The sequence below is a fragment of the Pseudonaja textilis genome, chromosome 15 (assembly GCF_049901715.1).
Source record: "Pseudonaja textilis isolate UNSWEBS1 chromosome 15, rPseTex1.2, whole genome shotgun sequence".
Lineage (NCBI taxonomy): Eukaryota > Metazoa > Chordata > Lepidosauria > Squamata > Elapidae > Pseudonaja > Pseudonaja textilis.
This window is the reverse complement of record NC_142004.1, coordinates 8001680-8020366: the sequence shown is the minus strand read 5'-3', so window position 1 is coordinate 8020366 and position 18687 is coordinate 8001680. Positions and strand designations below refer to the sequence as shown.

The window sequence follows — 18687 nt, the reverse complement described above, 5'->3', positions numbered from 1 at the left end:
GAGAGAGAGAGAGAGAGAGAGAGAGATGTATGTTTGTGTGTGTGTGAGAGAGACAGACAGACAGACAGAGACAGATATATATATGTGTGTGTGTGTGTGTGTGAGAGAGAGAGAGAGAAAGATAGAGATATGTGTGTGTGTGTGTGTGTGAGAGAGAGAGAGAGAGAGAGAGAGAGAGGGTTGTTGTGATGTTGTTTGTCAGTCTGTCTATCATTCTGAGTCACGATATGGCGCCTTCCGTCATGAGCCCAAGAGTTCCGGGGGCCTTTGCATCGTCTCTACAGCCAGCCAAGGCAGCTCGTCCTGATCAGAGGCCAGCAGGAAAAATCTCCTTAAATTCCCATCGGCTTCGCAGTGGGTGGGATTACAAATGGGGGGAGGGTTGGCAGGAACTAATCCCTGCGAACGAAGCTCCGTTACTTCCTTTTCCCCCGCCCACCCCCACCTCCCTCGGGGTTTATTTATCTCACCACCTACCACCCCGTTGATGCGAGGAGGTTGGCAGCCTAACCAGGATTTGTCCTGATGCTTCTGCCATCTTTCCAATGTAGGGAAAGGAGCAGCAACTACATGGAATAGCAGAGAGAGAGGGAGAGAGGGAAGAAAGAGGAAGGAAGGAAGGAGAGAGAGAGAGAGAGAGAGAAAGAAAGAAAGAAAGAAAGAAAGAAAGAAAGAAAGAAAGAAAGAAAGAAAGAAAGAAAGAAAGAAAGAAAGAAAGAAAGAAAGAGGGAAGGAGAAGGAAAAGGAGACCAGAACTGTCTTCTTTTTGAAGAGGGCTGAGAATGAGATATTTTCAAGAGTTCTGGATAAAAATCTGAGAAATTCTCTCTTAGGGGGCGGTACATTTACAATTTAATATTGGTTCAGAGGTGCTGAAATTGAACTGGGCCATGGGATGGCAGGAGGATGAAGTACTTTATTTTTAATATATTTTTTTATTAAGAGTTTTTCAAAGCATGCAAAAACAGGCAGGCAGGTAGGAAGAAAAAAGAGAGAAAAGGGGAGAGAGAAGGGAGGGAAGGAAGAAGAAAGGAAAGAGGGAGGGTGGAGGAGGAGGGAAAGGAAAAGGGAGGGAAGGGAGAAGGAAAGGAAAGGAAGGGAAGGGAGAAGGAAAGGAAAGGAAAGGAAGGAAAGGGAGAAGGAAAGGAAAGGAAAGGAAGGGAGAAGGAAAGGAAAGGAAAGGAAGAGAGAAGGAAAGGAAAGGAAAGGAAGGGAAGGGAAGGGAAGAGAAGGGAAGGGAGAAGGAAAGGAAAGGAAGGGAGAAGGAAAGGAAAGGAAAGGAAAGGAAAGGAAAGGAAAGGAAAGGAAAGGAAAGGAAAGGAAAGGAAGGATGAACGGAGAGAGGGAGCAGCAGCTTATGAGACGAAGCCTCTTCACTTCAAGCAGGCCTCCTCGTGACTCCGGGCCCATTTCCACACCCCCGTCAGCCGTTGAGTTCTTGGCAACGCTACAAACGTGGCTCCCTCTTGCTCCCTTGCATTGTTCTGCCTCCAGTTCCGCCCGAGAGCTGCCACGAGTTGGGAGAGCCGCAGATGGCCCGCTTCCCTCCTCTCCGAGTAATCCGGCAGAGGGTGGAAAAACCTCGCAGCTGCCAAAGAAACCGCTGGGGAGTCCCCGGCACCAAGTGTCAAAATGGGCAATACAGTATTTAGTCATTAGGGCTGCTCATCTGAAGAACTAAAATAAGGCTCATTTCAATCAATAGCAATCTGTTTGCACTGTCAGGAACTAATTTAAAAATCTGCTTTAAGTCCCGGCTAGGCATTTGGATGCTGAACGCCGCGTTACCAAGTGCAGGGGAATCATTGGGCCTGGCGTGATGGCAGCCGGAGGGACGGCGGAAGGAAACCGCCGAGTAGGGGAAGACCTATTATTTTAACACAGCTTGCTCGGCGGTGCTAATCCGTCTTATCTTGCACACACACAGAGCTCAGGAGAGAGAAAGAGGGGAGGGAAAACGGAACCGAGTTGCACTTGGCTTGTTAAAATATTTTTTACTGCCTGGCTGCAAGGAGGAGGGTCAAAACTGCAGAAACCTGTCCAGGCAGCCTGGAGAAGCGGTCCATCGTGTGGGTGGATAAGGTAACCAGGTTAGCAATTGGGTGACTTTATCTTCTGTTCCCATCTTGGGCACAAAGCCAGCGGGGGTGACCTTGGGCCAATCCCTTCCTCTTAGCCCTGGGAAGCAAGCGTGGCCCAACGCCTTCCCAAAAACATTGCAAAGGACATTGTGGGCTTTTCCCCAAACCATTCATTGCCAGGAGCCCAACAGTGACTTGAAGGCACTTAAAAAGAACTCCGGTTCGGCCCAATAGGAAAGGCGTCTCTTTGCCCAAACGGCAGAATACACACCAGAGGTGGTATTCAGCACTGGTTCTGACCAGTTCTGGAGAAATGTTGAGTAGTTCGGAGAACCTGCAAATCCCAGGTCCCTGACCGGCCCTGTCCCCACCTCTTCTCTGCCTCCCATTGACTCCCAGCTGATCAGCTGAGTCTCCTTTGGTTGCCCTGCACAGGAGAAAGGAGCTGGAAAGCAGGTTAGTGAGGTGGGGAGGGAATGGGGTTTTTTGCAGTATCCTTCCTCTGCCACGCCCACCAAGCCACGCCCACAGAACTGTTAATAGTTTTTTTTTTTTTGAATCCTATCATTGATACACACAGTTTGTTACTTATCTTGGCTTAGTCTAATGTAGTGTTTCTCTCCCATTTGGGGCACTTGAAGAGATGCGGATTTTGATTCGTGGGTTGAGGCTGGCTGGGGAATTCTGGGAGTTGGAGTCCGCATATCTTCAAGCGGCCAAGGTTGAGAAGCACTTGTTTCGTTCAATCGATCAATCAGAACAGAGAGGGAAGGGACCTTGGAGGTCATCTAGTCCAGCCCCCTGCTCGAGCAGGAGACCCCTCTACCATTTCAGACAAGGGGCTGCCAAGTCTCTTCTTAAAAACCTCGCGTGATGAAGGTTTTCTACAACTTCTGAAGGCGATCAGACCTTCATGTCTGAGAGAAGGAAGAGTCATATTCTTTTTTTCTAAGCACAGGTGCTTCCTTAATTAAGGGTTGTAAACGCAGGTAGAGTCCTAGTGACTGTTCAAGAGTTACCACGGCACTGAAAAAAGTTGACTTACGACCAGTTTTCACGCTTAACGACCGTAGCAGCATCCCCATGGCCGTGTGGTCAAAATTCAGACGCTTGGCAACTGGTTCACACTTACGACGGTTGGAGTATCCCAGGGTCACGGGAATCCCCCTTTTGCGACCTTCTGGCAAGCAAAGTCAAAGAGGAATCCAGATTCCCTTAACAACCGCGTGATGAATTTAACAGCTGCAGCGATTCGTTTTAACAGCGGTGTCAAGAAAGTTGGGGCAAGCCGATGTTTCACTTAGCAACGAAAAAAAAATTGAGGCTCCATTGTGGTTATAAGTCCAGGACTGCCTGTATTGTCAGGGGCCTTAAGGTCTAAGAGCATCTCGAAATGTCCCACCCTTGTAATAAGATCAGCGTTTTTCAAATGTGGTGACTTTAAGATGGGTAGACGAAGGGGTTGGTGGGGGATTCTGGGTATTGAAGCCCACTCCTCTTAAATACAAATAGGTAAAGGTAAAGGTTCCCCTCGCACATATGTGCTAGTCATTTCCGGCTCTAGGGGCCGGTGCTCATCTCTGTTACAAAGCCAAAGAGCCAGTGCTGCCCGAAGATGTCTCCGTGGTCATGTGGCTGGCAGGACTAAACACCTTCGAAGGCGCACGGAACGCCGTTCCCTTCCCACCAAAGGGGTCCCTATTTTTCTACTTGCATTTTTTTACGTACTTTCCAACTGCTAGGTTGGCAGAAGCTGGGACAAGTAATGGGAGCTCACTCCGTTACGCGGTGGCAGGGACTCGAACCGCCGATTGACAAGCTCGGCGTCTTAGCCGCTGAGCCACCGCGACCCTTCAAGGGACCTCAAAGGTCATCTAATCCAATTGCCTGCCCACCGTAGGAATCTACTAAACCAGCTCACTAAAGCCATGCTTGGAAAGCGTTTTACGGAAACCCCTTCAACGTCCTGGGGTGTTAATCCAGTCCTGGAGCACAGAGTTTGGAGGAACAAACCGTGCAGATTCCCCCACCCACCCCCGTCTCTTTCGGGTTTTCAAGACCGAAGTAAACCATCCCCGTTGCCATGTCTGTTTTTGGAGGGAAGAGGCAGGCAAAGTGGTTGTTGTTTAACCACTTTTATGGGACCCAGCTCTCATAAAAAGGTTGCTGGTGGTCATTGCTTACATTGTTATAAAAGAAGAGCTAAATGGTTTGTAATTTAGGGAAGGGGATTTAATTACACGAAGTAATTTACAGAAAGCTGTAATTGTATCTCTCTCTCTCTCTTTTTTTTTCTCTTGCTCTCCTCTTAGATTTAATTGGCAGGCACAGTTCTGCCACATTTCCAACCCCCTTCCTCTTCTCTTTTTATTTGTTTAATAGCCATCTCCTTTCTTGTGTGCAAAATCTTTTCTTTCCTTGGGAAAGGGCTGGGTTTTTTTCCTCCCCGCTATTATTATTGTTGTTTGAACTGTGCGTCGTGTTAGCCTCAGATAATAAGGAAAGGCAAAAATAAATAAAATTAAGATCTAACAATGCAGAATTTTTTGTTGGGGAGGGTGGAGAAAATGCTGTAAGTTCCCTTTCAGTCCAGCTCATGAACTGGAGGTCAGGGGAAGTTTTCTAATAAACAGAGGGCCTTGTTCATTTCCCCTCAATAAACAGCTTTTTGGTTCATGAAAAGGTGCAGAACTTCTCCAGAGCAGCCCTTCCCTTTGAATTTGGCAATGAAGTGCTGGCAACACATCGAATTCTGCAGTTGTGTGAGACCTGCAACGCAGCTTTACAAACTTCCCAACAGCCAGTAGTTATTAACAGCAATTGAATACATAGCCACATGCAAGAATATTGCTCCATCCAGATTACTATTGTCTACTTTCAATGACAAATCATTCTAGGGCAGCTGGCTGGGAAAATCTAATCATCATCTCAAAGTGTTTGGAAAGCACCGCAGGAAAGTGGAGGCGTTTTCCATCTATTCCTTCTAAGTTATGGGTATGCAGCATGTAGGGTAAAAGAAGAGAAAACCTGCAGCCCAGGGTTGAATCCGTGGGCTCCTTGGTGCTCTCTGAACTGGGTTGTTTTCTTGCAGACGTTTCATGACCCAACTAGGGAACATCATCAGTGCTAGGAGGGAATGGAGAAGGAAGATGGTGGAGGAAGAGGAGGAACAGGAGAACGACCTGGAGGAGAACAATTACTGTGGGGTTCTTGGCGCCCTCTGTGCTTGAGGGTTTTCTTATAAGCGTTTCATGACCCAACTAGGTAACGTCTTCAGTGCCAGAAGGGAGAAGGGTGACTGCCAGGTTTCCAGGAATTCTCTAGCATTTTTGGAGTTGGCTTGGTCTAGGATCTTCACAGTTTCCGAGACAAAACTCTGGTGAAATCTGCTCATGTGTTGTCCAGTTAAAGAGTTTTCATCATGTCTTCTGTGTTGTGGTTCACCACAGCCTGTGCAGATGGCAGCGGAATCGGACAGTGGGGAAGAACGGGGACCAGTCCGGGGGTCTGGGGAGGACTCGGACAAAGGTCCTGTTCCGATGCAGAGATGGAACCAGGACCATTTGGAAGTGGGGTGCTGCCTCCGGAGCCTTCTGAGTCTGGTAGCAGCGAGACAGAGGACCCAGGGGAGCCTGTTCCCAGTGCGCAAATGCACAGAGCTGCTAGACAGCAAGAGCAGCTGAGGCAAAAGGAGCAACTTGGGAGTAAGGCTTGGAGGTGATTGCCGCTCCCCTAAGGTATAAAGGAAGTGCAAAGGGACAGGAACCTTTGCAGGAAGCAAAGTCGTTCATTCTGTTCAGATTCATTCTTGAAGCTCTTTGTACTTTGGTTGGTTTTCTTTCTAGTTCATTGGACACGTCTGTTATCAGCAGCACTTCACAGAAAAGAAAGGTGGGTGATTATCTTGAAGATTCATTACCCGCTGGGAATGAAAATAATTCCCAGTGTTGCAGTAAAACAAGTTTTGAAAATAAGTGTGTGCGTAATTACGGTCTCGGAAGCCTTAATCAGAATATTCTGAATGCCAGCGGGTGTTCGTGACGTTCAATGTTCGTTTGCATCGAAACGTTGGAAAAGACACGCATGACCTCCTTGGCTCAAGACTTCAGTGGCCCCATCGCGTTTTGTTTTGTTCCTTTCATTTTGGAGGTAGCCTCTGCCTTGTTACGAAGATTGGCAGGTTGTCAGAGAACAAGCCTCGACTTCGGGAATCTTAACAAGATTGGATTGCCAAGCTAAGTTCTTGAACTCCAGAGCTTTAAACTCTTTATCTGGTCTCTGTACGAAGTCAATTGCTTCCGCCCTGCAGGTTAACTTTGCATTGCCCGATTCGAAGTCTGCGTAGAGTTCAAAAACCACGTTTGCGCACAGAGGGCCGAAGCAGATGCGAATTGAGATTGAACCCAACACCCTGCCATGTTTGGAGAAGTCAACCCAGCCAAAAATGAAAGAGATAAATCATAAAGAGAGCTCTTCCACAGCCTTCTGCTTACTTGGTGAACTTTAAGGAACCAGAGCATGGAATTAACTGTCTTGCTGTACATTTAAGGAGCAGAAATCATTGAAAAGGCTGTTTTCGAGGACAGGAAGCTATTGGGAACAAGCCTGGACTCGCTTCCCTGGCAGTATGATTAACCTCAAGCATTCAGAAGCACTATGTCAACTGCAACCGCAAATTATGGGATGGGATTAAAAATAATGATAGTGTTTAGGGGTAGAGAGAATAATAGTTTGAAATTTCTTTTCCCCTCTTTCCTCCCCCCTCCCCCCGTCCTCTTTTTCTCCTTCTGCTTTCTGAGCCTTTCCACCCACCCACCCCTCTCCACTTGTATTCCGCCAGGCAGGGGCTGGCTTAATACATTCGCCATTAAATTGTGGCGCAGTCATCCATGGGGACCTTTAAGGCGGACTCTCGCATTGACAAGCTCTTCTGATTCAGAGTGGATTAAAAGCAGCTCTTGGGGGGGGAAAGGGGGGGGCAGGGTCTGGCTTGAGGGTCTCTGGAGGGCTGGACTTTTATTGGTGCGTGTCTCTCCTCGTGTGTAGCGTGCTTGGCCAAACCCAACCTTCCGGCTTCTAGGGAGGGAATCCCTTCCCAGAAGAAAGTTTAATGGGTCCAGAGCGGGGGCGGGAAGCAAATATTTTTGTACTACTGGTTCTGTGGGCATGGCTAGGAGAGCGTGGCTTTTTTTTTTTTTTGCAGCAACCAACCAGCCAGCTCCGTTTTTTTTTTTGCTTCCTGGGCCTTAGGGAAGCTTCCTAGGTGAGGCAGGAATATAGCAAGGAGGATCCTGGCACGGTTGATTGTCAGAACAGCTGATTGTCAGGAGGGAAAAAAAAAAAAAGAAATATCAGTTGGCCGAATGGTAACATTTTTTTTTACTACCGGTTCGCACAAACCAGGCTGAACCGGTAGAATACCACCACTGGTCCAGAGTCAAATCATTCGAGTTGTAAGGAGAGAAACCACTCGGGACTAAGGAGAAATTTCCTGACAAAACAATCAGTGGAACAACTTCCTTCCAGAAGTTGTAAATGCTCCAACACTGGAAGTTTTTAAGAAGAGATCGGACAACCATTTGTCTGAAATGATGTAGGGTTCCCTGCCTAGACGGGGTTGGACTAGAAGACCTCCAAGGTCCCTCCCAACTCTTGTTATTCTACGATCCTAAAATGAGGGAAATTCATACTGCGACTGACCAAGTTCTCCTCCTTTTGGACCCATCAGCTCTGAGTTTATTTGTTGCTCATGGATACAAAACAAAGTTTTTTCCTGTCTTGAGAGAACGTTGGGAGGAGAGCAGAAACTTCAGTCTTTCAAGACCTGCAACCCAAACACAACTGGTTGGGTTGAGGAGGTCAGTGGAACGGCTTGCCACCAGAAGTTGTGGGTGCTCCATCACTGGAGGCTTTTAAGAAGAGCCTGGATAGCCACTTGTCAGGAATGGGATAGGGTTTCCTGCCTAAGCAGGGGGTTGGACTAGAAGACCTCCAAGGTCCCTTCCAACTCTGCTGTTCTATTCTAGGTTCTATTCTATTCATAAATCCCCTTTTTTCAGTGTGCAACTTCGAACAGTCACTAAACAAACAGTTGTAAGTCAAGGACTACCTGTCAAACAGGAGCCAGTTCCTGGTGTTTGGCAGGCCAGGCTTGTTTTGCAAACACTGCACCTCCCCCCCCGCCCCCCACTTCCCCATTTCCCCCCCCCCCTGCAAAAACCCTTCCCTGTGCTGCGATACTTCAGGGAGCCAATTTTCATTCTTCTGACTGATTGATGGTTTTACATGAGCTGTTGAGAATGCGCACAGCTTGAGTAAGCACATCGCTTGATCTCAAAATAGCTTCGGGGGCTGTTCTTTTCTCTCTCTCTCTTTTAAGGACTCTTGTTTTCTTTTAGCACTTCAAGCAAGGTTTTCTTGTCACTACAGGGCAGCGAGGGAGGGTGTGAATTCAGCTGGGTCTCCGTTAAGTGAAGCACACACACACACACACACACACACACAGATACAAACACACACCCTTTCAAGGCCTGGCCTCTTCCGGGAAGCGAACGGCGAAGGTTGACTGTATTCGTGCCGGAAAACAAGAAGGAAGAAAATTTTTGGAAGGGACGACAGTTAATCAGACAAATATTTGACTCTTCAAGATGCAAATATCTGTCTCCATCACCCCTTAGAAAGCCCAAGTAGGGAGAAACATTTACCTGGCCTAAAGGAGATGGTTTGATCTCAAAATACTAAAGGTTGGATCTGGATAAGAGATGTCCTACTTTGGCAACTTTAAGGCTTGTGGACTTCAACTCCCAGAATTCTCCAGCCAGCTGTGCCTTAAAGTTGCCAAGGTTGGACACTCTTGATGTAAATAGTGCCTCTCTCTGTCTCTGTCCCTTCCCAGGATGTTAACCCAATTGGAACCCTGGTTTGTCCTTCCAGATCCATCAGGAAATAGGAACCACAGATCAGGAACAAGCAGCTTTTCTTACAATCAGGAACCACCCCAAAACGTTCCTTTTCAGTCTGTTCAAGAATCTTTCTCCCTGTTGACCTGCTTGGAAAAGCCCCAGATTAGAAAGTTGCGGTTGTTGGGGTAACACACGACTGCAATAGTTTATGGCAGAATGCAATAATTTACCTGCACCAAGACAAATTCCTTGTACGTCTAATCACACTTGGCCAATAAAGAATGAATTAATTCATTTAAGAAACGATCTCTTTTCTCAAGTTTTAGATTTTTCACACCAAAAAAACCTGAAGAAGCGGGGGGGAAAATCCATGTCCACGGATGGACCGCAGATTACCTTTGTCAAGTCAGTGGTCTTACAAGTCAACAAGACAGAAGGTTAATTAATGCAGACACTGTGTTAATTAGATTACACACAGGCTTGGCTGGTAAAGATTTGAGTCCTGCAACATCCCCCCTGGGGAGAAAGCAATAAATTAAAACCGTTATCTTTGGACGTTATAAATACTGGAAATAAAGACACATTCATGTCTGTAACAGCTCCTAAGTAAGAGGCTGCCCGTGCTAAAATAAGATGTCAGAGAATTCCGTTAGATGATTAGGCTAGAAGACATAAATACTAGTGGTTTGCTTTTATGGAAACCAAAGCTATGAAGCCTACGGGAGCATTGGCAATAATATTTCCCAAATAATCAAATACCTTAGGTCCCGTGATAAAATACTGCAAATCATTCGTGTCAATTGTAGGAATGAAAATAAAAGCATTGCATACTTACAGAGATACTTGCTAGGGTTCAGTCTAAACTATACCATCACGATAGCTAAATATTAAAAGATTTTATGGTAGTCCTTGACTTGCAAGCACAACTGAGCTCAGGATGTCCGTTGCTTAGCAAGGCAGTTTTAAGCAAGCGGTGCCCGATTTTATGACTTTTTTTTTGCCATGCTTGTTAAGTGAATCATTTCTTGTTTTTTTTCCTTTAGAAGACATTTCACATTTGGTTTACCACTGGTGGGCATGCTTTATTCATGCATGTGCGCTTTGCACATGCACAGAGGCCCTCCTGCACTCTCCCTCTGTCTTCAACAGCTGACGCGTGACAATCCGCTGTGCCCGCACAATGCAGCCGAGCTTCACAAGCAGGAAATAAAGGTCCGTATGGAGCCGGGGCTGATGAGTGGGCCCAGCAGCTGATAGTCGGAGCGAACCGATTCGCTCCCAGATGATCTTCAGAGCTACCAGTTTGGACAAACCAGGCCAAACGGTAGAATCCCACCAGAGGTGGAATTCAGCAAGTTCTGACCAGTTCTGGAGAACCGGTAGTGGAAACTTTGAGTAGTTCAGAGAGCTGGTGGTAACTTTTCTCCAGGAGTGGGGTGGAAATGGAAATTTTACAGTATCCTTCCTCTGCCACACCCACCAAGCCACGTCCACAGAACCGGTAGTAAAAAATTTTTGAATCCCACTCCTGGTTTCACTTCTCATCCAAGAAGCTTCTTCCCTCCAGAAGTTGTGATTGCTCCAACACTGGAGGCTCATAAGAAAAGATTGGACCGCTATTTAGGATATAGGGTCCCCTGCTTGAGCAGGGGGTTGGACTAGAAGACCTCCAAGGTCCCTTCCAAATCTTTATTTATTCTGTGTTCCAAATCTGGCTTCCCTTGTTCAGCTTTGCTTGTCAGAACCAGCTGGGAAAATCACAAATATTGATTCCGAAGCCCTCGGGACCCTGCAGCCATTGTAAAATACACGTCGATTGCCAAGCGCCCCCATTTTGATCACGTGACCCACGGGGATGTTGCGACGGTTATAAGTGTGAGGATCAGTCCCAAGTCACCTTTTTCAGCGCCGCTGCTACTCTGAACTGAATTTGAAATGGAAGATCCCCGTTCATTGTTCAGATGATTGACAGTCCAGATTAATTATGCCTCCACGAGCTGCCCAGAATTGCCTTCGGCAAAACGGGCCACCTACAAGTTCAATAAATAAAGGAACTCAAGAACGGTTGCTAAAGGAGGATTATTGGTTTGCCCTGCCCGTTTTTTGGGGGGGGTGGGGGGGCTGTGATTTTTCTCCCTGGCGGTTCCTCGATTCCTGTTTCTCTTCAGCTCTGAGCTGTAGCCATGAAAAGGACCCCAGATGCTTCTGCTACTACAGCAAGGATGTTCCACTCACACAACCCCCACATCCCACCCCAAGGTCACCTGGTGCTGATTTGGCAAAGTCTGCCGAAGTATCAAAAGCCCGCAGCTGTTTTTAGCAGGCTGAAGCGCCAACTGGTTTGTGGTTTGTTTTTGTTTTTTATTTCCCTCCCCCTGCTCAGTACTTTATTCCCAAGCAAAGATTCGCTGAGCTTCTTGGTGAGCGCCGGCTGGCCTGTGTAGATTTTCTTGAGGCACCCCACGTAACAAGCCCCCCCTGCTTGCCCCAAAGAAAGACTCAGAGGGATCCTTGGTGTTCTCTGAGCTTGGATGTTTTCCTGCAGACGTTTCGTGACCCAACTAGGGAACGTCATCAGTGCTAGGAGAGAGTGGGGTTTGTGGAGAGTAGAGGAGGAGGACAACTATGGGGTCCTTGGTGCTCCCTAGGGCTGTTTTCTTGCAGATGTTTCGTGACCCAACTAGGGAACGTCATCAGTGCTAGGAGAGAGCGGGGTTTGTGGAGAAGGAGGCGGATGACTACGACTATGAGTTCCTTGGTGCTCTCTTGGTTCTTTTCTTGCAGGCATTTCATCACTGAACTATTGGTGGTGTGGTGGCCTAGAGGTGGAGCTCTCACCTCACAATCAGGAGGCTGTGAGTTCGATCCTTAGGTAGAGGCAGATATTTTTCTCTCTGGGGACGTTGAGACAATGGCTGCTGAATATCACTCTGTATCGGCAACAGGAAGGGCATCTGGCCAGTAATCACTCGGCTCCATTCAGTCGCCTAGTCCTCACCCCGCAAGGGACTATGGGGGTCATTGAAAGACAATGATTTCATTACCAATCTAGGGAACGTCATCAGTGCTAGAAGGAAGGGAAGGGAAGGGAAGGGAAGGGAAGGGAAGGGAAGGGAAGGGAAGGAAGGAAGGAAGGAAGGAAGGAAGGAAGGAAGGAAGGAAGGAAGGGGAGGAGGAGGTGCAGGAGCAGGAGGAGGCAGCAGCGAAGGACAAAGTCTTTGGTGCCCTTTTGGTTGTTTTCTTGCAGATATGTCATTACCCAATCTAGGGAACATCATCAATGCTAGAAGGGAGGGGGAGGAAGAGGAGGAGGAGGCGAAGGACGAGGACCTTGGTGCTCTCGCGGTTGTTGTCTTGCAGACCTGTCCTTACCCAAACTAGAGAACAACATCAGTGGAGAAAAGCGGAAAAACGGGAGCAGGGTATGGCAGCCACCATTTCTGCAACTCTTGAGATTCAATTGTTCCAGCCCAGCCAGGAGAATAAAAGATACTCTTGAGAGAATCCACACCTGCAGCAACCGGGGACCTGTACTAAATTGATCAAGAGGTGCGTTTGACCCGAGAGCTGCCGTTTAGAGAACATATTACAGGCACGTTGTAGCAGCAAATCTAATAAAGGCACCGCCATTGTCCTAAGGAGAGAAAAAGGAGGTGTGGCGTCACTTGATTTTTATCGCGGGGACCTCAAATTACTGTCTGCTGACCTGGAAAAATGAGGTGGTAGGGGGCTTTGGGAGGACCAGGCCACTGCAGAGAACTCAGGGTTGATTTTCCCTCCCTCCACCCCTTGACCGAATTACTGGCTGAGATTGTTTATTGAGTGAAGAAGCCAGCGTACAATGAGGTCGTCTTGGCAAATTATTCTGGAGCTTTAAGGCCAGGAAATCTCCTTTCCACCAAGCCTGAAGGTTAAGAAGATTGTGAATGAGGTTGAGTCAGGGGCAGGAAGCGTGGTCAGAAAGGCACACATGCAGGGTTGGGCATTTTGCCCCTAGTTTTTGTCCTGGCGGAGTGTTCTTGGTCATTGGAGATGCCCATAAGGGGGATCTGAGCAGCTTTTTGTTGCTTGGTGGTCATGTTATTGGCTGGGCGTGGCCCACTCAACATCACTCACATCGAGGCACGCATCTCCTCGCTTGGTCTCTCACGACTGTGGGGATGCTGCAACGGTCGTACGTGTGAAAAAGGGTCATAAGTCACTTTTTTCAGTGCCATTGTTACTTGGAATGGTCACTCCACACGAGCAAAGTGCCAGCAAAGGAGGGGAAAAATAACTCCAGAGAAGTTCCTGAGACAGGAAGTCTAGTCCTGCCAAGAATGTAATAAGGGTTAACGGAGAGGCAGTTTCTGTAAGCAACACCAGAATGTTTCCTTCCTGCCTTCCTTACAGGATTAGGCCCGTAATTTCATCTAACAACCTGTTCTCCGAACTGCTTAGAATGTTAAGAACCGGTTCTAGCAAATAGGCGCGAACTGGTAGAATCCCACCCCTGATTAGCCTGTACTGGTTATGTAAAGACTAGAGATCAGCCACCCATGAATGCTTAAAAGCCTTATCTGGTCTTTCCCAAGGGAAAACTGCCAGTCTGGGAAGATTCCTATATTGCAGGTGGAGAACAATAAAGTAGCTTGTTTGAACTCTACACAGCTGGGTCTGGCTGTTTGTGCCTGACATTTTATGTGCCTTAGGTCAAGCCACAATGGCTCTGAGTGTGTGGCTGTTGCTAGGGTCACAATTGCAAGGACCGGTCATAAACCATTTTTTCCAGGGCCATTGTGCCCTTGAATGGTCACTAAACAAACAATTTGAAGTCAAGGACTGCCTGTACATTTATGCTTTCAAGCTGCCGAACGTTTTGTGGCATAATCTCCTGGTGCTTCAGTAACAGCATGTGTTGGAGGTGTTTGCAGACAATTGTGGATCCGCCTTCTCCTCCTCTGCCCCTTCCTTCCCCATCTTCCATTCCACCTTTTCAACGAGACTCGGGGGTTGTTGTTATTATTACTCCCGCCCACCCCCAGCCATTTTAACAAAAGTGCCGGCCACAGTGTCAAGCGTTGACACGGTGAGGGAGGCAGCTGTCAGAGAGCAGACACCAGGGCCGGCACTGCATCAGCTTGCCGTGTCTTCAAATGATGCCTTTCAACAGAAGGCAGCTGAGCTGCCAAAGACGTCAAAAGATACGTCTCTAGAATGACGGACAGCTGTGAATCAGCCCGGAACACTTTCCAAGTCCCCCTGAAATCTGGAATCCCAGCCGTTCAGGGAGAGATCGGTTTAATTTCAACAATGCAGTACCCACAATCCTTTTTTTTAAAATCTTAACTTTTTAATCTGTCTGTCTGTCTGTCTGTCTATCTATCTGTCTGTCTGTCTGTCTATCTGTCTGTCTGTCTGTCTGTCTATCTATCTATCTATCTATCTATCTATCTATCTATTAATCTATAAAAGCAAAATACCACTCACGCATCATCACAAAATCTCCAGAACCGTTAAAGCCTACAAACTTGAAATTTGGCATGTATGTTCGTCTTGGCTTCTAGGTGCTCACTAAGAAAGGATTTTTCAAAATGACCATCAGAGCATTAATATTTCCCATATTATTATTATTAACACACTCTGATGCTAAGGGGTTCTACTCCCCCTCCCCACCTGAAAAGAAATCTCTTCCAAATGCAAAACCCAAGCAGAGGAGAGGAGTTTCAATTTCAGTTTCAGAGCGCCAAGCAGCTTTACCACAGAACAGTTGAGCTAAGCCACACCCAGGCTCCTTGCTGTCTCTTTCTTGCTCACACAGCAAATACTGTTTCAGTTTCTAAACAGCCCTCAACTCTCTCACACACTGATAGGATACTAGCCAGATGAATACTGATGGATACTGGTAGGTGGAGGCAGAATTCCTCCACCCCCCCGCTTATTTTCCTTCCAAAAACTAAGCCCGACCACATAGTTTCGTAGCAAAGCATGGGTATCGAGCTAATATTTAATAATATTTAATTTTAATTTTAATTAAACGAGTCTCAAAATGCAAGGCCAACTTGCTGCAAAGCACTGTTTCCAAAATTGATTCTGGATCCTGCATGAGTCTTCACAGACTTTCTTAGAACATTGAAAAGGAGCATGATGAACTAGGTTTGAAGAGACCATCATTAGGTATCATCTCGGGGGTCTGTCCTCCTTTGAAGACCTTGATAACTCACCCATCATTCCTGCCACCTTGTGAGCTTTTATCTGCATAGGAACAACAGAATAACAAGAGTTGGAAGGGACCTTGGAGGTCTTCTAGTCCAACCCTCCTGCTAAAGCAGGAAACCCAATGCCCTCTCAGACAAATGGTTGTCCAATCTCTTCTTCAAAACCTCAATTGATGGAGCCAACCACAACTTTGTGGACCTGCTAACATCAGGAAACAAATTCTCTTTCCTTGAGGCTTTTCTCCTCTCTTTCTGAACCCAGCAGATGACTATTTCTCCCCTAAAGTCGTGCCTCCTTTGACCACAGATTAGCCCTTGATCCCCTCCCTGCACCTACGAGGGTAGCCCTCTCTCCTCCACCTTCCTTTCTGCAAGAATGACATTGCATTCCTGCAGAAAGGGGTTATTTATTTCTGGCGCAGAAGTGCACCAATCAGTACTCTCTGTTCTACCCCTTTACTGCTTTCCATGTCAACATTGGAACACATGCCAACCAGCAGAGATTTCTCCCCCAGGAAACAGACAAAAAGCTATGGCCTGGTCTTTTCCCTCCCTCCCTCCCTCCCTCCCCTCCCTCTCTGTCTCTCTCTTTCTGTGTCTATCTGTCTGTCTGTTTCTGTCTCTGTCTCTCTCTGTTTCTTTTTCTGCCTCTCTCTCTCTGTGTCTCTCTCTCTGTTTCTTTTTCTGCCTCTCTCTCTGTGTCTCTCTGTCTCTCTCTGTCTCTCTCTGTTTCTTTTTCTGCCTCTCTCTCTCTCTCCCCCCGTTTCTTTCTCTCTCTCTCTCTCTCTGTTTCTCTGCCTGTCTCTCTCTCTCTGCCTCTCTCTCTCTCTCTCTCTGTTTCTTTCTCTCTCTCTCTCTCTCTCTCTCTCTGCCTGTCTCTCTGTCTCTCCCCCCCCTCCCCGACTTGTCTCGCAAAGCCATTCAGCCCTTGAGTTGCTTTAGTGAAATATTTATGGCAGGGAGTGCAAACAAGCAATAAGAGGGTCAGACTCTGACAGTGGAAAAACAATGGTTGTGGATGAGCTTGCCAGGGAAACATTACGGGTAACCTTTAGTTTGAGGACAGAGAGTTTGTGGGACAATTAGAGAGCCTTGCATAGAAAACAAAATTCTTTTTAAGATGCCCTAAAAGGATAGGGAATAACTACGAAGACTACCTCCTTTGGGATAAAAAGAAAAGAATGTATTTCTCTTTTGGGAAAAGCTTTCTTTCAAAACATCTAAAGACCAGAGAAATTACAAGACTTTCAGAATAATTGTGAGTGAATCAAAGCATTCCCATCCAGAACAATGATCATTCAGCAGCTGACAGGGCCCAACTAACCTTGTTTGGTTTGGAAGCAGATCAATTTTTGACCTGGTTAATATTTGGATGAGGCACTTCCAGAGAATCCCAGGTTAAACGTTAGCCTGTGACGTCTAAAACCATCACAGAAGAAGGCTTTTAGGCTGTTGCCAAAAAGAAGAAAAAAACAAAAGTAGATGAAGGAGAAGAAAAAGGCAGTATGAAGTCACCAGGAGTCAACTCTTGACTTTGCAAAGAAGGAAAGTCTTCCAGATGTGCTAAGATCCACCTCACACCAGCTTGTCCAATGCTCGGGATGATAGGAGATGTGTTTTGGCAATATCTCCAGGCCTCCCATTGATCCTGATGTAAAAAGTCAACGAGGAGAGCATCTGCTCCCATGCAGAAGATCTCGAATTCATTTTGGTTCATCATCAAATTCTGGTTTTGGGAAAGATACCACCCACGTTGGCAGAGACTCTCAGCAAGAATAGACATCGCCCGATTAGACGGCCGAGCAGCTGGACTGTTGTCCTCTGACTAATAACACGCCCTGAGCAAAACTAAGAATAACTTCTAATAGAGGAGGCAGGAGGGTATGTATAAATATATACTATTGACTTGAACAGAAAGGAATAAAAAGAGGAACAAGCACAATGGTGGAGCAGGGTTAGAATGCAGTATTGCAGGCCGACTCTGCCCACAGCCTGGAGTTTGATCCTGATTGGGCTCAAGGTGGACTCGGCCTTCCATCCTTCCGAGGCCTGTCAGGTGAGGAGACCCAGATTGTTGGGGGAAAGAGGCTGACTCCGCAAACCACTTAGAGGGGGCTGCAAAGTATTATAAAGTATTATAATACTGTTGCTGTGGCTAGAACCTAGTTTCTGAGTTGTGAAACATGGGATGGATAGTTAGAAAGTGGAACGAACATCCATGAAAACTCCATCTCCTTAAGGAACGCGTCGTGGATAATCAAAGACAAGAGGAAGGGATGAGCAGAGAAATGCACAGTTTAATAGAACGACGGTTGGAAATAACTTTGGAGGTCTTCTAGCCCAAGTAGGAGACCCTATGCCATTTCAGACAAGTGGCTGTCCAGTTTCTTCTTGGAAACTTCCAGTGATGGAGCAGCCACAACTTCTGGAGAGAAGCTAAGCTGTTCCACTGATTAGCTGTCCTCGCTGTCAGGAAACGTCTCCTTAGTTCTAGGTTGGATCTCTCTTTAATGACCTTCCAGCCATGATGTGCCTTCAGATGCTTTGGAGAATAAGTCAGTCCCCTCTTGACTGTGACAGCCTCTCAAATACCGAAAGGCAATTATCACATCCCTCCCAATCCTTCTCTCCAACAGCTCGGCATACTTAGCTTCCTCAACTGTAAAAATAAAAGCATGGAATGTTTGATTCTGAACCTATATAGCACGTGATCTCAGAGTCTAAACATTCCATGCTTTTATTTTACTTTATCTTACGATTTTATTCAGTTCAACTTCTTCTTTCAGAAGCGTTATTGTTGCTCCAGAGTTTTCTTCTTTTAAAAAAAACAACAACACCAAAACTATTAGTTGATTAGACTAGTAAAGGGAAAGGGAAAACTGTCTACAAAGAGGCACATTGGAAGCCATGCTATCGTAAATGATTGTGAAACTATAGGCAAGGTTCAGGCTCAAAAGCTAAGCGGCAATTAGTTGTGGCTCATGACAAGTCCCGCCATTTTCAGGCCTTTTAGCGAAAGCACCGCCACTTAAGTCACTGGCAAGCTGAAGGACTGTCAAGTAAGTGGCAAAATAGCCGGAGCAATTTGGTGACGCTTTTATCCTCCCCCCTTCCTCAAGCCAGCATCCTGAATTACAAGGTTGGATGTAACAAACATGGTTATTTCCCAGTCACAACTGCAGGTCCATGGATATGCCTGGCATGTTCCTTGGGAGTGCGGGATATGAGCATTGGGTAGGATGATGTCTACAGAGATGGGTGGGATGATTGCAAAGCCCACCTGAGTTTTGAGTTATAAGCCAACATAAAATCCATACACGTGTTTTAATTATATTTATTTATTTATTAGATTTATTATTTGAGGCGGGTCCTGAAGGTTTAAATACTCTCTTCCATGGCATTGGAAGGCCTAAAACCTTATTTGCATGCTCCCTTATTTCGGTTGGAGAGCAACGGTCTCAGTCAGGAGGAGGGATCAAACAGGGAATTAGTCTGGAATCGTTATGA

General features: G+C 46.6%; 1 protein-coding gene across 20 annotated transcripts in view; it reads left to right on the top strand.

Annotated features, from left to right (window-relative positions):
- FBRSL1 (fibrosin like 1) overlaps positions 1-18687 on the top strand; it is a 497698-nt gene that overhangs the window by 125916 nt on the left and 353095 nt on the right. The window lies entirely within an intron of this gene.